The 17,268-nt window shown below is 41.6% G+C and overlaps 1 long non-coding RNA gene across 2 annotated transcripts in view; it reads left to right on the forward strand.

The window, feature by feature from the left end:
- LOC147108166 (uncharacterized) overlaps positions 1–10,611 on the forward strand; it is a 123,336-nt gene extending 112,725 nt beyond the window's left edge. For both annotated transcript variants that reach the window (XR_015080709.1, XR_015080708.1), the window contains exon 4: positions 9,237–10,611. This is a non-coding gene — a long non-coding RNA (uncharacterized LOC147108166). The remainder of the gene's footprint in view (positions 1–9,236) is intronic.
- The last annotated feature ends 6,657 nt before the right edge of the window (positions 10,612–17,268 follow it).

Raw genomic sequence — 17,268 nt, forward strand, 5'->3', positions numbered from 1 at the left:
CTGCCTATTAACAGGTAGTTGCCACTAGTTGACAGCCTATTTTTGAATTTTGCCGCTTCTGGCTCAGGTTTCCTGATGTCCGGACACCACGCCAGGTAAGTGTGGCATGTTGTGGGTCTGCTGTAATGTTTCTGGATTGATGATAGCTGCAGAAGTGGTGTGAAGGATCCAATGTTGCACATGGTGAGTCTCAGAGGAAAGAAAATGTTGGAAACTGCACTTTTAATACATTTACACTTTTCTTTAGGTTACAAGTTTTTTAATCCATGTCCAGTGCCACCTCACTGGGAGAACTTCTCTCACCAGTGACAGATCGCTTCTGCCACCTCACCTGCAACTGCCATCTATTCCAGTCTATGGAGGGAGTCATTGGAGAGCCTGGGTGCAAGAGGTCACCTTTGTGCAGTGATTGTCAGTGTTTTCAGCCCCTCAATGCTGTCAACCACTGAGAGAACAACTGTCAAAATAAAATTGTGCACGGTCCCTTTAAGGAAATCGGCAGATGACGCGCCATCAAATGACGTCATCTAACTTGCTTTCTCTTAATTGGCCGGCAAGCCCACAGGGCAGGCTCAACAAGGTCAATCAAGGCAAAATCACGCCTGTGGGCCGGACGCAGCTGGGGGTGGGACTGGAAGCCGGAAACCACCTGACGCGCACCCAACCCGCCTCCATTGATAAAATTGCGGCCTTAGAGTTTGTGTAGGGCAGCAAGGAGGCAAGTCTTGAAGAAACAAAAGTGTAGATAAACATTTCAGCAGCGGTGGGGTTAAGGTAGGGGTGGAGGGGGCAATGTTGTGGATGTGGAAGTAGAATTAGTGATGGGTAAGATATGGGATTTGAAGTTCAGAGTCAAGTTTAGATTCTAAACTCCATTCTTTGGATCTCCTGTTCTAAAGTTTGGATTCATGTTCATTTACAAGTCTCATTGTACAGTTATGGGTTGTCTACTCTGGCATACCTCAAAAGAAGGGCATAATCCCCATGGGAAAGCACGCTTATAGGAAGTCTGTAGGAGACAACAATCTAGGGCACTGTTCTCTTTCACCAATATGGGTGCACCCCACTCAGGCACTTTTTATGAGGTTCTGGACCCTGCCTTATTTCTCATTTAATGCAATGAAAAATGACCATTCTAATGAAGCTAGATTTACCTTGGAATGGACCTCAACACTAACCTGCTAGCCACTTCTCCATCATGGTTCAAAAATCACTCCAAATCAATCAATCTTGCACAAATAATCTGCCACATCTCACCTTGATAATAGCATAAAAGTGCAAAGTGTGTGTAATGAGGATTGCTGTGACAGCACCATGATTGTTGTTTTTGTGTTTGGAGGTGTGGAATGTCAGGAGAAATATTTTTGCACATCTCCCATATGCTGATTTAACATATTTCTTCTCAGGATGTGGGTGTCACTGCCAAGGCCTGCATTTATTGCCCATCCCTAGTTGCCCTTTAAAAGGTGCTGGTGGGCCTTCTTCTTGAACCTCTGCAGTCCATGTGGTGAAGATGCTCCTACAATGCTGTTAGGTAGGGAATTCCAGGATTTTGATGGAGCAACGATGAAGGAACGCCGATCTATGACCATCAGGATGGTGTGTAATTTGGAGGGGAGCTTGGAGCTGATGGTGTTCCTATGCACCTGCTGCCCTTCTAGGTGGTGGAGATCGTGGGTTTGGCAGGTTCTGCCAAAGAATAGTATATCTTCCAATGAGGAAATTAATTCTAGATTTGTTGAAATTATTTGAGAACAATAATTTCTCAGGAATTATTCTGTAACAGAGTGACAAGGATCCCACTCCCAATGTGGGTATGATAGCATAGTAGTTATGTTACTGGCCTAGTAATCCAATGGCCTCAACTGAAGATATGAGTTTAAATCCTATGCTTGGCAGCTGGAGAATTTAAAATTCAATTAAATAAAAATGTGGAATAAAAAGCTAGTATCAATAATAGTGACCATGAAACTACTGGATTGTCATACTATCTGGTTCATTAATGTCCTTTAGGAAGGAAATCTGCAGTCCTTACCTGGCCTATATGTGATTCCACACCCATAGCAATGTGGTTGACTCTTAACTGCCCTTTGAAATGGCCTAGCAAACCACTCAGTTGTATGAAACCACAACAAAGAAGTACCACCACATGGACTGCAGTGGTTCAAGAAGGTGGCAATTAGGGATGGGCAATTAATGCTGGCCTTGCCAGCGACACCCACTTCCCATGAATGAATAATCATTTTAAAAATTCTTTCTCAAACCTTTTTTTTCAGTGCCACTGGCACTTTATTACAGCTGTGAAGAAAAGCATAGCAACAGCGAGGAATCAATGCTGGTAACCATGCTGCTCCTGACAGTTGTCACTGCCGAAGTTCTACGTTCAGCTGACCATGCAGGAAATCCCAACAATTCCTTTAATACCTTAAACTTCCACAACTGCATAACAAACAGAAATCTAGAATTTTTTTTTTTAACAGTCTTTTCAGAATTCCTTTGCTTTTCTCTCTAAATATTTCGCATTGCTGTATTTTTCAGGCATCCGACAATGCAGAGAAAGGGCCAGATGGTTGGATTCATGCCTTTGAATGCACACTGTATAGATCTTTTGATCTGTGCCATAAGCTTTATATTATTATTCTTCAAATCCTGCTGCTTTCCCTACTCGTGCTCGGACAACTTGACTGGTTTAATGATATTCAAGTTTATTTTAACCTGGTTTTATTATTGCATGCATTTGAAATCCTAGAATCAGAAAATGATACAGCACAGGCGGCCATTCAGCCCATCGTGCCTGTGAAAGAGCTATACAATTAATCCCACTCCCCCGCCCTTTCCCCATAGCCCTGAAAATGTTTCCCCTTCAAGTATCTATCTGACTCCCTTCTACCACCCTTTCAGTCAATGCATTCCAGATCATAAATCCTACCAATAGTTTTTTGTTTTAAATGTAACTAGGTAATATAATTTGCGGTGACAGTATCAGAGATTGCGAACATTAGATAGCTGCACAGGCTCATTCAGGACAACAGGAGGAGGTCCCACCATGCTGCAAACTGTGAAACCAATTAAGGAGTCGGCCATCAGTGTCATTAGCAGAGAGAGGGCACGCAGCATTGGAGATGGCCAGGCTGGGGGTCATGTACAGCCGGGTGCTTGAGCATCTTCCCTTCCTTTTCTCTTTGTATTTAACTGTCTCACTCACACACATACATGCACTCAACATGACAGCTGGTGCAGCGTCGCCCTGCTTCTTATCTGCTACTGCTAACCCTTGCCTTCTCTTCTTAGGCAGTCCCTCGGAACCGAGGATGACTTGCTTCCACATTAAAAATGAGTTCGCAGGTGACTGATGGGTCCAATGCGGGACCTACAGTCTCTGTCACAGGTGGGGCAGACGGTGGTTGAAGGGGCGGGTGGGTGGGGTGCTTGGGTTGACGTGCGCTCCTTGCGCTGCCTGCGCTTGGCCTCCGCTAAACCTTGTCTCCCGGCCCTTTTTCTAGGTCTTTCACATGACTCAGGCCCTGCAGGCACACAGACGGAGGGGGAGAACCCTCCCGAAAATGCATCATCACTCGTTCTCACACTTCTAAGCACCTGCACAGTAATCAGCACCCCTACATGCTATCGGTAATCAGTTAGAGAGGTCTGCACCGGTTGATTCACTGAGCAGGAGCAGGGGCAGGTGGACAACACAGCCCAGGAAACAACTCACCGGAGGGCAAGTTTGCGTCCTAGCTCTGTTGAAGAGGACAGAAATGCAGAATTTAGGGGCCTAACCTTTAAAAGGAAGATGCTTTCTACGCACCAGCTATTGCTGCCTGCCTGCCACAGAGCTTCCGCAACATGTCTGAGAGTGTGGAGGAGTCCACTACCAAATTGTATGGGGTGTTCATGCACTGAGAGCACAAAACCCTGCTGCAAGTGGGAGAAATGAAAGTCTGTGGCTAAGTAGAAATATGCAAGTAAAAGTGTTCATCACCAGCAACTCAGTAAAATCAGTAATGCTGTGTCGGAGTGATGCAGGGCAGTGGAGTGCAAGGATTTTCCAGCTGGCGAGTCCTCAGAAGGCTCATCATCTGGGAAGGTGGACAAAGGAGAGGAGCTGTTTCTCTAAAGGGTGGAACAAAAATCAGATAGCAAACAAACCCCAAACACGCTCATTTACAGTCTGTCAAGTCATGGATACAAAAACCCAAAAGTGAGCTGCCTGCACATCCTCCCAGAAGAGATGTGGTGTGTGGTACTGAGGAGGGCAGTGGAGACATAATATACAACTAATAGATTGGAAGATCTTTAGTTTTTCAACAATATGTTATGTTGTAAAATGCTGCTGGTCTTTTGGAATATTTGTAACTCCAGATAGGCTTTCTTGTTTCTATTTGTGCGTTACCCTCCTTTACAAAGGTAAAAGGATATATATATAAAAATAAAAGGGCACCAAAGTAACAGTAAAAATTTCAGAATACCATTAAAAAGAATTGAATTTTACTTATTCAGTCACTGTGAATCAGTGATCCTGATCTTATGCCCTACATGACAGACACACCTCTATTATTATTGTTATAAAGCAGCAAATCCCCTGACTTCTGGCTCATTGAAACTTATAAAATTCTAACAGGACTAGACAGACTAGATGCAGGAAGGATGTTCCCGATGGCGGGGGAGTCCCGACCAGGGGTCACAGTCTAAGGATAAGGGGTAAGCCATTTAGGACAGAGATGAGGAGGAATTTCTTCACCCAGAGAGTGGTGAACCTGTGGAATTCTCTACCACAGAAGGCAGTGGAGGCCAATTCATGAAATATATTCAAGAAAGGAGTTGGATATATTTCTTAAGGCTAAAGGGATCAAGGGATATGGGGAGAAGGCAGGGACAGGGTACTGAATTTGGATGATCAGCCATGATCTCATTGAATGGTGGAGCAGGCTCGAGGGGCCGAATGGCCTACTCCTGCTCCTGTCTTCTATGTTTCTATGGCTCACCACGTGAGATCTGCCAGTGTGTGTGTGTTGACCAAAACAAAATGCATTCCAAAATTGAAGCTAACGCAGCATTTGAACTAAATATTGCACAGAAATACCTTCTCCTGAGGCGAACAGAGCTGGAGGGGGCCTGGAGGCACGGGCTTTGGATTTCCTATGGGGTGGAAATCGGGGCTGAGTGGCGGTGGCGGGGGTGGGGAGAGAGAGAGAGAGAGAGAGAGAACAGCCCAATAAGTCTGATCAGTGGCCGAAAGGAAATTGGCAGATTTCCAAAAACGGGCCTCATGAAAATTCTGCACAGGTTTTGAACGGAATTACTCCGAAATACATTCTCTCGAGGCAAATACCTTCTCTTGAGGGGCCGCTCTGAAAAATTTAAATAGTTATTCAAGTTTATAGAGTTTATTGGATAGAATTTATATAAAATATTTTAACAAAGATGCTGTGTGTTTTTTTTTTATAGAGAGGCATGATTCAAACCATCTTGGTGCGTATCCTCAGCTTTAAAATAGCAAGGGACAAAAATTAAATGCAAAGAAAAAGGAATATATATCAAATATAAAGGCCAAACCATTACAGTTTTCACAGAATAATGGGCATTGTTGTGAAATGCAATCCCTAAAGTAACAGTGAACTTTTCAGAATACCATTAATAAAATGGAATCGTACATAAGTTAAAGCGAAGGGTATCCGGTCCCGATCACAAAGGGATCTGATTGTTACACCCCAGTCCCACTATGGTATAAGTAGATGCAGAGCTGTGCAAGTCAATTGCCTTAAAAATAAGATGCTCAGACCGCTTACGGGAGCAACTGATGCTACTGAATCCAAGAACGTATCGACGACAGACCCGAATTTGTATTGATATAAAACAGCTCATTCGCTGTCTCATTACAAGCAACACGATGAGAGATCAGCTAGTGTTGAGTCTGTCACACTTCAGATGTGACATTTGGGTACAGATGCAAAATAATCTTTTACAAGACGTATTAAAAAGAGACAGCCAATCATTTCCTGCTTTTCTTTCCTGACCTTAGGGACGAGCCAGGGATTTAAAAACACTTGTCAATCTGAAGACAATCAATTGGCTTTTAATTGACCTCAGGATGTCTATAAAAGGAATTCATCTTTAATTGACCTCAAGATGTTGTGCAACGTTGTGACATAAAAGGAAACATTTACACTTTAGCAACACAATACAACATCTCCATCTCTTGGTCTAATACTCCAGTATTTATAAAACACTAGTACTATCCTGTGACTTAGTGTAAGAGATCTACTAGCTAATTTTAAAATCTATTGTTATAATGAAACTTTGCTGTAGTGTAAATTAGTCTTCCATCAAAAAAAAAGCATGTTCTAATGAAATATGCCCTGCAGTGACCATTCTATGAGCACATAAAAAGTGCTGGAAACCTATAACAAAGGTAGGGACTATAACTGAGAACCTTATAATTAAGGTGAAGAATATTAATTAGGTGTAAACTGAGATTAGAATCCATTGCTTTCAATAGAATTGCTGATGTATTTTTAATCATTCTGTCGTGTTCAGACATAATAAAATCTTTTCATAAACAAACTACTCTAAAACGCACGTCGTGGAACTGTATCAGATTCTTTCAGAATAAGATGCTATCATGTAATTTCTCTCATGGCAGGAACTGACAGCAATACCAGCTGTTCTCGCTAGGTGACAGTGCATACTGAAAGCCGAATAATCAATGGGACTTTTGTTTCCTTGCAAATTTTCTCCCCTCCGGTCCTGAAGGCATTGACTTCCTGTTTAAGTGCAGATGTTTAAAAAATATTTGTTCTCCCGATGTGGTCAAGGTCACATTTATTGCCTATCCCTAGTTGCCCTGAGAAGACAGTGGAAGGCCTTCTAAGCTATTGGTTTATGCAAGTGAAAAGAAAGAAAGACTTGGATTTCTATAATGACCACCGGACGTCCCAAAGCGCTTTTACAGCCAATTAAGTACTTTTTGAAGTGTAGTCACTGTTGTAATGTAGGAAATGCTGCAGCCAATTTGCACACAGCAAGCTCCCACAAACAGCAATGTGAAAATGACCAGATAATCTTTTTTTTTAGTAATGTTGATTGAGGGATAAATACTGGCTAGGACACCGGGATCACGCTGCTGCTTTTCTTCAAAATAGTACAATAGGATCTTTTACATCCACCTGAGAAAGCAGACGGTGCCTCAGTTTAGCATCTCATCTGAAAGATGGTACCTCCAACAGTGAAGCACTCCCTCAGCACTGTCAGCCCAGATTTTTCTGCTCAAGTCCCTGGAGTGGGACTTGAACCCACCACCATTTCTGGCTCAGAGGTGAGGGTGCTACCAACTGAGCCAGAGCTGACAAGAGTGGCATTAATCACCAACCACACAGTGTGGAGTAGCATGACATGTAGGCCAGGCCAGGTAGGGGTGGCAGGCAGGGGGGCGCCTGACTCCCCTGAAAGGGCATGGGATTCTTCAGGACTCTCACGGAAAAAGAGGGATACTGACCATACAGCACTATGGAACCATTCATGGGTCACTCGGGAAACCTCCCGATTTCCCACATGGTCAGTCCACCACTGGTGGCAGCTTCCATCCCATAAAGGCCATTAGTGAACTAAATGGGTTTTCTTTCCAACAATCTAGCAAGCACCAGCCACTCCCAAGCAGCTATTATTCAGGTGTGTGAGTTTTGTTAGTGAGTATCAGCAGTTATTTGACTGTGGGGAAGGAGAGGTTAAGGTATCGCAGCCAAGCTGGTCCTACGTTTACCCAACATGCACTAGCAGCAGGGGTCACTGCTTTGGAATTAAGAGCAGAACCCTGAAGGGGTTTCCCCTAACACAGGGGTAATAATAGCAATTATCCCTGCCACCACCCCAGGTAGGACCAGCCAACTCATACAACCAGAGGTGGAATCTGGGACCTTCTGGGTCTGTATGACTCAGCTTCTCACTGGTTAAACGCACTGAGCCATCACAGAAGCCAATAGGACTAATTTTAAGAATGGTCAGTTGGACTGCACCTGATCTTCCTATACATAGCACCAGAGCTCTCAATACTGATAGAGCTCACCCTGCCCAGTATCAATTTACTCTGTGTAACATAGTGGTGACAGAAATCCTGTGGCAACTACACTAGAGTGAAAAGTCTAATGCAATATGAGGAGATCTGCATAAAGGAATAATCACTTGCAAACTAGATAATGGGTAATATTACAGTAAATGTTAACACATTGCTTTCTTTCATCCTTGCACTGTGTACAAAATGGCTGCTGTGTTTGCCTACATCATTTCAAATTAATTAATTCTGTGTGATTTTCTTGTTTGAGGAACATAAAAGGCATTGCGCCTTATATTTCTCAGAAACGACTCAAAGAGCTTCACATACAATGAATTACTTTGTAACTCAATCATTGTAATCACGTAAGCAAATGCATTTTGCACACACAATCCTACAAGTAGCAACAAGAATAATAGCCGGTGGTGGTGTTGTTTGTGGGAAGAATGTTGGCCAAGACACCAAAACAAGCCCCTGCTTTTCTTCAAGTAGTTCCATGGGATCTTTAACACCGCCAGAGCAGGTGGATATTTGAGCTGAAGGACGGTACCTCCAACAGTGCAATGCTCTCCCAGTCCTGCATGAGAGTGTTAGTCTAGATTATGTTCTCAAGTCCTGGTGTGGAAATAGGAGGTTTACATTCGTATCTACTAATGGTCTGAAAGTAATGGTTACACCATATGAGAGATTTTTCCTTTCCAGTAGAAAATTGAAATCTATTAGTATGGACCTTAATAGACCAAGAATTATTAAATGAATGAAGAGTCACAGTATGACATTTTGTTATAAAATAGTGCACTGAAAACAAAAATGATGGCATTTCCCACAAGATGGCACTGTTCAACTCTATAAACTGTCAATAAAATAGTTCTATTTACATACACCATTTTGAAAATGAAAACCTCCGAATTATGAACAACAGGGGCTGACTTTAGTGAGAGGCACGGCTCCACAAGGGTAATGCAACTTCCATGTTTTCCACAAGCGAGTCTTGCATAAAAATTGTAACTGGGACATTTTCTGTGAAAGTTTCGAAAGCAAAATATATCACAACTGGTTTCTTTCCCCCCCCACAAATCAGGAGGTGATTCATCACAAGTCAGTTACATGTCCCCTGCCAAGAAGTCTTTTCAGAATTTCATCTGTACACTATTTTCTTTTTAGCTGAGGTCACTTTTCTCTTTTATAGGTTCTTCCTGCTATCATTTGGAAATAAAAGGCAGAGCATCATAGCACACACTTCAAATTGCTGCTGAGAGCAGTCGACATCTCAGCGGAAGACAGCGAGTGAATGACTGAGAGAGACAGAATTATCCAGAGACAACACTACTTCAGAGGCTCACTAATGGACAGGGCTGGCCATCTTGTTCATATTTCTTTTCCATGAAAATGATTCCTAGCTCCATTCATACAGCTGCTGCTGGAAAACATTCTACAAAATACAAATATGCCAACTGGCTAGCAAACCGCATGCCAGATCCAGATTTTACCATTAAACCTCACGTCTAGTGTGCAGCTGTTCTCGTTGCTCAGTTAGAGGGTTGGACTACAGTATGCATTCTCCCCGATCATCAATCTTGGGTGACCTACATCTGAAACTTCATACTTGGCATCTCTGCAAATAATGTCCAGTAATTGGGTTATAGTCCATTTTTTGGCAGAATGCCATTCAGCAGCAGTTGTTAAAGCCAGAGATCATTTTTAAGTTGTATAATGGGTACAGTGTACCAAGATGGAGATACACATTAACAAATAAAATCCAATATACTGAGATCCAATAAAAAAAACTGTTACTATATATTTTCCATTTTTTAAATTCTGGTGATTATTAGAAAATATTATGTTGCTAACTATATTAGAAAGTTGTTATGCAAATTCTACGGGCAATGAAGTTGCCACTATGATAACACTTGTGTTGGGTTGAGAGTCTGTTGTGTAACATGTTGCTGCATTCTGCTAATTGCGTTGTATTAAAGCTACATGCAGTTGAGGATGTGCTGTGTTGTGTTGAAGATGTTTTCTACTCTGTTGCATCTGTTGAAGGTGTGTTGTTATCTAGTGTTTTAAGGTGCATTGACTGTACATTGCATTGTGTTGTCATATGTACCTTGAGTATGCTGGGGCTGCCATTGTCCATTTCCCTGTAGAGTCTCTACACGTGACAAGAAGAAATATGTGGCAATTCATTACAATGCCACCCTCACTGCCTGCTATTTATCAGTGAAACAAATTAACATATTTCAGTTTTGGTGTACTGCCACCTAATCCTATGTAAGGGATAAACTTTAACGCTCAATTTCCTTTGTCATTCTAAGTACCAGCTGAGGCCTTGGACCTCAATACCGTCAGCCATTGTTACATTGTCCTAAAAAAAAGTTATTCTGAACGTCTCGCATAACAGGATCTGGCTGCAGATTTTATCTATCTATTCTAATTATATTTTTGACTGAGGATAAGCAGGCTTGCCTTAATTTACAAGTTCATTGGCAAGTCACAGTGGACTTATAAAGTATTAATTACCGCAAATAATTTGTGACCTTTTCCAATAAATCGCATTACCTGTGCTTCTTGACTTTTTAGTTGTTGCTCTAACGAGTGAACCTCACTAATCTATAAAGTTGTGTCAGTTTCACCCTTGTTTAGTCTATGAAATGTACCACGAAATCTAAAATTTTCCATCGTTGGCTTGGGTTTTTGTCTTTTGTTAAAGGTACCAGAGAGCATCAACTTTTGAGTGAACATAGCTTCTTCAGAACGAGTATTCCAGTTGGTAATTAACATTATTGGCCCAGATTTTGCTGTTAAAATAATGGTGAGGCTAATGGCACTCGCCGCTATTTAAACATAAATAATAAAGCAACTTAAGGCACGAGGCAGATGTGCGGTTAAATATTAATACCCAAACTTTGCTGTCCAAGTTGCATCACTCCGCCATTAACTACGCAAAAATGGCATTTCATTATCTGCCTCACTATTGAAATGCATTGAATGGCGTGAAGTCACTGTATTTGCGCGGTAGATACGAATTAAACTTGCCACAGAAAGTTAAGACAAGTCATTACAAGCGCAAGTACCCTTTTAACAACATGCTAACTGTTAATTACAGCCAATCAACCTCTCTGGCACTGAAAATTAACTACTATAAGTGTGTAGTCTCATTCCTTCAGATATTAACTGTTGTTTGAGATTTTAAAAATGCCAAATTTAAAATTTCAAGAATTTTTTTTACTTTTCCTTTCAGTCTCTTTTTTCTCTCTCAAGCCAATCTTTCTTTCCCTCTCTTTTTGTTTCTCTTTCGGCACCTGATTTGACGTTGAATTCACCCACTCAAATTTACACTTCTTTCTCCAGTGTTTATTTCACAACCCTTCAATCTGATTGGTTAAAGAGATACACAGTTGCTTGCCCTGTTCACTCAGGTCCCAGATGGCCGGTTTCCCCTCACTGGAACGTTATCAGTTCGCACTTTCAGCAACTTGCCATGCAAAAATATTTTAAAACCTAAACGTGCAAATGTAAGTCTAACTAATGGCAAAATCTGGGCTATTATACTCACAGGCTACAACAATGATAATTTCTAATTAAAAGTCAGATGACAGAACCACTTTCACTGACATCCTTTGCTTTACATTCAGAAGGCAAACATCAAATCTTGCATTAAAAAATCCATGGGAATTAGCTAAACCAAGCTTAGGAATTCAGCTTGTAGAAGCTTGTACTTCTCAACCTACTATAATGAAGGACAGGGAAGAAGTTTGTTGTAATGAGAGTTGTAATAACAAGAGTTGAATCTTACTCTAATTTCTTTCACTATGATTTATGTCTGAATATTAAGATGAACAACTGGGAGGAATATTAAATAACTTTCCTCATCAAAGTGTTGAAGAACAGCTAGCGTGTGATCTCCACATTCTCACACAGGCTACAGTCATTGTGGTACGAGTTGTAAATTACACTAAAAAATTGAAACAGAGACACGGTATTAAATCTGTGAAGAGCTAATCCATTTTCTACTTGTAGAATTTTGTCCATAATCTTTTAGAAATGAGCACTGGATCTGAATTATTGAACAGCACTGGTTGAATTGGAATTTCTCAGAACAATCGGAATTTGTTCCAATTCAGACAAGTTCAGATGTCAATGTACAACGGACAATTCATCATTTTCCCTGACAGTCCAGTGAATTTCTGTAGCAATGTCTCCTGTCAATCTGATGAATTTCAGGCTCTGTGTTTCCTAGTAATCTGGTGAAGTTTTGTGTCTGGTTTCTGGGGTGATCTAGTCAGGGTCTCTAACTGTTTCCAACTGTGTTCTCCAATAGGCTCGTGAGAGTTTGCATCTGCTTTTGCCATTGGCTTAATTGACGTCTCTGAATGTGTTTCTTGATGGTCCTACTGATGCTCTGCTTCTGTGTTGACTGGTAATCTAATGAGAGTTTGTGACGCTGTTGCTGCAAGTCTAGTGAAGAACCCAATTATCCTGCTAACCTGGTGAAGCTCTATCTTCATCATTCCCATTGATCTATTTAAGGTTTTCCCTGATGAACTACTGAAGGTTTGTGATCATGTTTCCTAACCAGCTGAGTTGGCTCCTTCATATCCTGCATTGGCCCATACTATGTACTTAGCATATGCAAATTTGTTTTACTTCAGGAGAGGATCAAATGAAGTCTAAATTTAAGCATCCAAAAAAAATAACTTGCTTTGCTTTCAAAATCGCACTTCTTTCCTTTTCATAGAATTTTACAGTGATTCAGCACATTACGCTATATCTGCTCTCTGAACGAGCCAGTCTTATGTTTGATCGAGGCTCTCTGGAGCCAAAGCCCGTGGCACCTTTGCTCATGACAAAAGACAAACACAGGTTTAGTGAGGTGCATACATCTACCCGTGTAATTGTCAAACACATCAAGGCACTTTTGTAGCAGAGCTTCAGATGCCTGAATAGATCTGGGAATGTGCTACAGCATAGTCCAGCGTGCCCTTTTAAATAGCTATTGCAGGAAACTTTTTTTTATCCGGCACCGACGGGACTGACGTGGTGCCGGTTCATCAAAAATTCCGGATCTCCAAAAGCTATAGTAAAAGATACGGAGCTGAGAGCACCGTATAAAGCAACAAACCCTGTTGCTTAGCAACAGGTTCAGAACAATGGCCACAAGTTCTAAGCATCTCTGTAGCTTAGCAACAGCTGCAGCCACACCCTTGCACAGCAACAGATCGAGGAAGGCAAGTAATAAAACTTACCTGAACCTACTCCTGAATTTTGCCGGTTAACCGAGATTTCCGGTTATTTAGGTGCCGGTAAATCGAAAGTTTCCTGTATATGGATTCTGCTTCCACTACCAGTTCTAGTAATGTATTTTTCGGTGTAAAATGAAGTTTCCTGATCTCTCCAATCATTCTTTTAGTGATGATCCTTAAATCTATGCTCTCATTGACCAGTACAAATAGTTTTTCCACATTTACTGTATAGAACCCCTCCATAATTTTGAACACTTCTTTCAGATCTTTTAACATTTTCTACTCTCATGGAAAGAGACCCGGATTCTCTAGTTTCTTACCTTTTCTCATGACTAGCACCTCTCATTCTTGGTATCATCTTAGTAACTTTCTTCTGCACTCTTTGCATGGCCTTGACATCCTTTCTAAAGGAGGGTGCCCAAAACTACAAACCTTGTTTTTTTTATTCCACTCTTCAGCCCATTAAGGACCTCTAGATGCCCCCATCAGAGTGCCAGGGTGATTTATTGGCAGCTCCTTGGGGTGGGCGCCTCTGTCCAAAACCAACAGCTAGAAGGCTTTGATGTCCACTCTGCTGATCCTGAAAGAAAAGGGGGCTTAACTTTTTACAGCATCTAGGCCCTTGCAGCCTGAACCTCTCAGATCATCCAGTCTGACAGGGCCTGTGCACAGGGACTAAAGCCCACTAATTGTGGGCACTGCTCTTCACGGGCCTTCACAGTATTGTGGGAACACCTTCACCACATGGATTGCAGTAGTTCACGAAGAAGGCCACTTTCTCAAGAACAACTAGGGGTGGACAATAAATGCTGGCCTTGCCAGTGATGTCCACATCCCAAGAATGAAAAAGAAAATGTATTAAAAGACCTAAGTTTTCTGGTTTAACATTTGTCCGCCAGTAAGACAATGCTGAGAACAGCCCTTTCCTAACTCCAAGCATACAAGTTTCAAACTGGACATACCAGTGAGTAAGAAATAGAAGTGAGTGGTCTGGGCATCATGGGCTGGATTGCCAGGCCTCACAGGCTGCATAAGGCCCATAGGCCACAATTTGGATACCCATGGTCTATCCATTTTCCTCTTGTTTGATTTCTGCATTCCTTATCTCTTCAGTTGTGATATGTTGCTGTTTTATGAATAAAACCATTGAGACAATCAGTTGCAAGAAATCTGTGTATGTACATGGGCCACACTGGAAGTGCGATGGAGAACGATGGTGAAACCTTTTATTTATGTGTAGGTAGATGTAATATCAGTGGAAAAAAGTTTGTGTAAATTTATTATGCACATATTACAGCAAATACAGTATTAACTGCTGAAAAAAGCTCCTCAGATCTGATAGTATTTGCCAATGAACCTGACAAAGGTAAGAAACACACTGGAAAGATGGTTTTGAAAGTATTAGTCCTTGATTTTGAATAAAGGCATATGTTTTTGAAAAGTAATTCTGATCTAAACACAGAATTCCAATGTTCTTTTCCTAAACCCTTCCCATTCATTTGTATTATGCAGAATTCCTCATCTGAGCATAAGACTCAATGCCTGTTTGTACTCCAGTTACAAAGTCACATTAGGCATAAAATTGCTGCAGATTTTTCCAAATTCATAATCAAAACCATGGGGAGACAACAGCTGTGCATTTTACCTCGGGCTACAACTTCTACTTTGCATCCTCGCTGTGTCTTTGATTGGAACTCTGCCGGGTGTACTCCCGGCGGTTTCCCACAACTGAGGGATTAAACCAAAACAAAAAGAATCCCCACTCTCAGCTGCGCACTTGTGTGTCCATCACTTTGTGGTAAATGGTACAAAATGTGGCAAGAATAGCTGTGTGGAAAAAGTCAGACAGAGTGGGGGGTAATTTTGGCTTTGGCCAATTGTGTAAAATGGCTCAGCCACCCATTATACACCTCTCCCCGTTTTCATTTCCCATTGCCACCGTGGCTAACTGTAACATTCACATCACCACCACAGCTAAAATTATTGAACTCATCAGAAAGCAGGAACTGAATCAAGGACCTCCCTGATCTATGGGGGGGTGGGAGGGAACAATTGGTTGGTGCAGACTGCACATGCTAGAAGAGGCTGGCCTGAGGAACAATTAATTTGGACCTCGAGCCTCATCTTAATATTTCAGGGGATCTGCAGGCACCTGCCGCGCCTCCAGAGGCGGATCACCAATCCAGTCCATTTCAATTTTGGGCTGCCTGCCTCGTCGGCAGCAGCCCCTAGGTAAGGCCTGGAAGGGGGGAGGGAGGGAGGGAGGGAGGGGGATCCACGTGCAGGCCTGCAGCAGCAATGCTAAAGAGCCGGAAGCAGCACTCCTGCTTCCACCTCGCTCCAAATTAAGGTAAGCATTTTTTTAAAACTAACCTTTTTGGTGGTGGCCTCTAGCAGTCCCTTTAAGGCTGCAGGCAGACCAGGTGATCCTGAGCCCAAAAGACCAGACATCTGCTCCGCTCAGTGCCAATTAATTTCCACGCTGGGTCCTAAAACAGGCATTAGGCCACTTATTAGCATATTCAAGGGGCCCAACGCCTATTTTAGGCAGCCGCCAGGAGCACCTAAAGATCCAAGTGAAGATATTGAGGCCATGATGTCATAACAAGTAGCTACAATATATTAGCAGGGTATCAAATCTGATTCAAATAGAAAATAATTTTAACTGAATTTACTGCTGCAGTGTAACAAAGCTTTTAGACTTAAACTTCTATGTAATTATTTGCAGTTTCATAGCGCAGCACACTGAATGTATTAGCAGCCCATTATGAAACATGGTAGCAACTTTGTATGAAAAAAATGGATGAAATTACACTGACTATGGTAATGTTGTCACCTATTTAGCATTAATAATGAAGTGGGTATTTTGCCTTTCAATTCGCTCATAGTGTAATTATTCCTAACTCACATTTTGCATTATTAATTTATCAAAGACATAATGCTTTATTGCACATAAAATAACTAACCAATTGAACTGACTATTAAGAGGTAGACCTGCCTAAATAAGGCAACCAATGATGTAATGCCTCAAAACCAACATTATGTGCTTACGCTATAAGTAACAATTAGAGTTAAAAAGCACAGAAAATCTTATAGCCACATTGCAGAGCAGCACCAGTGTGTCTCATGTTATTCACTCCTTTACTTGATAACAATAGAGGCATGGAAGAAGAAGGAGAATACAAATGATGACGCGCTGCCTTTCTCAAAGAACTTCCCAGCAATGAAGCTTCCAGTTGACTTTAACTGAACAGCAGATTTAATCTCAGCCCGACACACCAAGGCCAACATTGGTTCCTTTTTGAAGCTGGTTGCCTCCTCCTGCTGAGGTCCGTGTTCAGATAATGGAGGCCACTGTTCAAGGAATAGAAGGATGCTCTTATCCCAGCAGTTTGTCCTTGGTCGTTCTATTCATATCATTCTGCCACTTCTGCCGTTTCTTCCCACCTTTCTCCATTTCACAGCTTTGCTAACCTAGGAATTTGCATGAGTTTGCACCTACTTTTTGCACTTAGTGGGCCAGAATTTACTGTAAAAAATAACATTTGGATCTCTGACTACCAGCAACTTCCAGTGCAAAAGGTCATAGAAAGTAAACGGGCAAGGACAAGTCTAACAAACTGTGGGCGTTGTTTGCTCACCGGTTACAGAAAATTCTGGTCCATTATCTCATAAAACCTGCACAGCTGTAATGTTTGTTTTACTTGGCCCGCTGGTGTGTCCTTCTTGATTTCTGCCTCATTTTTAAATGCCTAAAAGGTATATTCAACAATTTTGCATTTCATTACATTTTTATTACATTTTTGTATGTCTCCTCATTATATAACAATTAGCACTGATTGATAGCATTTGCAGATTGCTGGTTGCCTATTTTTGACAAGGTAATACGTAAAATGAAAATTAAAGGTGCATTTATTAATTATTAAAATATATTTATCTGTTTCATATATTTTTATAAACTGTATTATAGAAGTAACC

The sequence above is a fragment of the Somniosus microcephalus genome, chromosome 13, assembly GCF_052327205.1.
Source record: "Somniosus microcephalus isolate GS21.2 chromosome 13, FLI_Smic_1.0, whole genome shotgun sequence".
Lineage (NCBI taxonomy): Eukaryota > Metazoa > Chordata > Chondrichthyes > Squaliformes > Somniosidae > Somniosus > Somniosus microcephalus.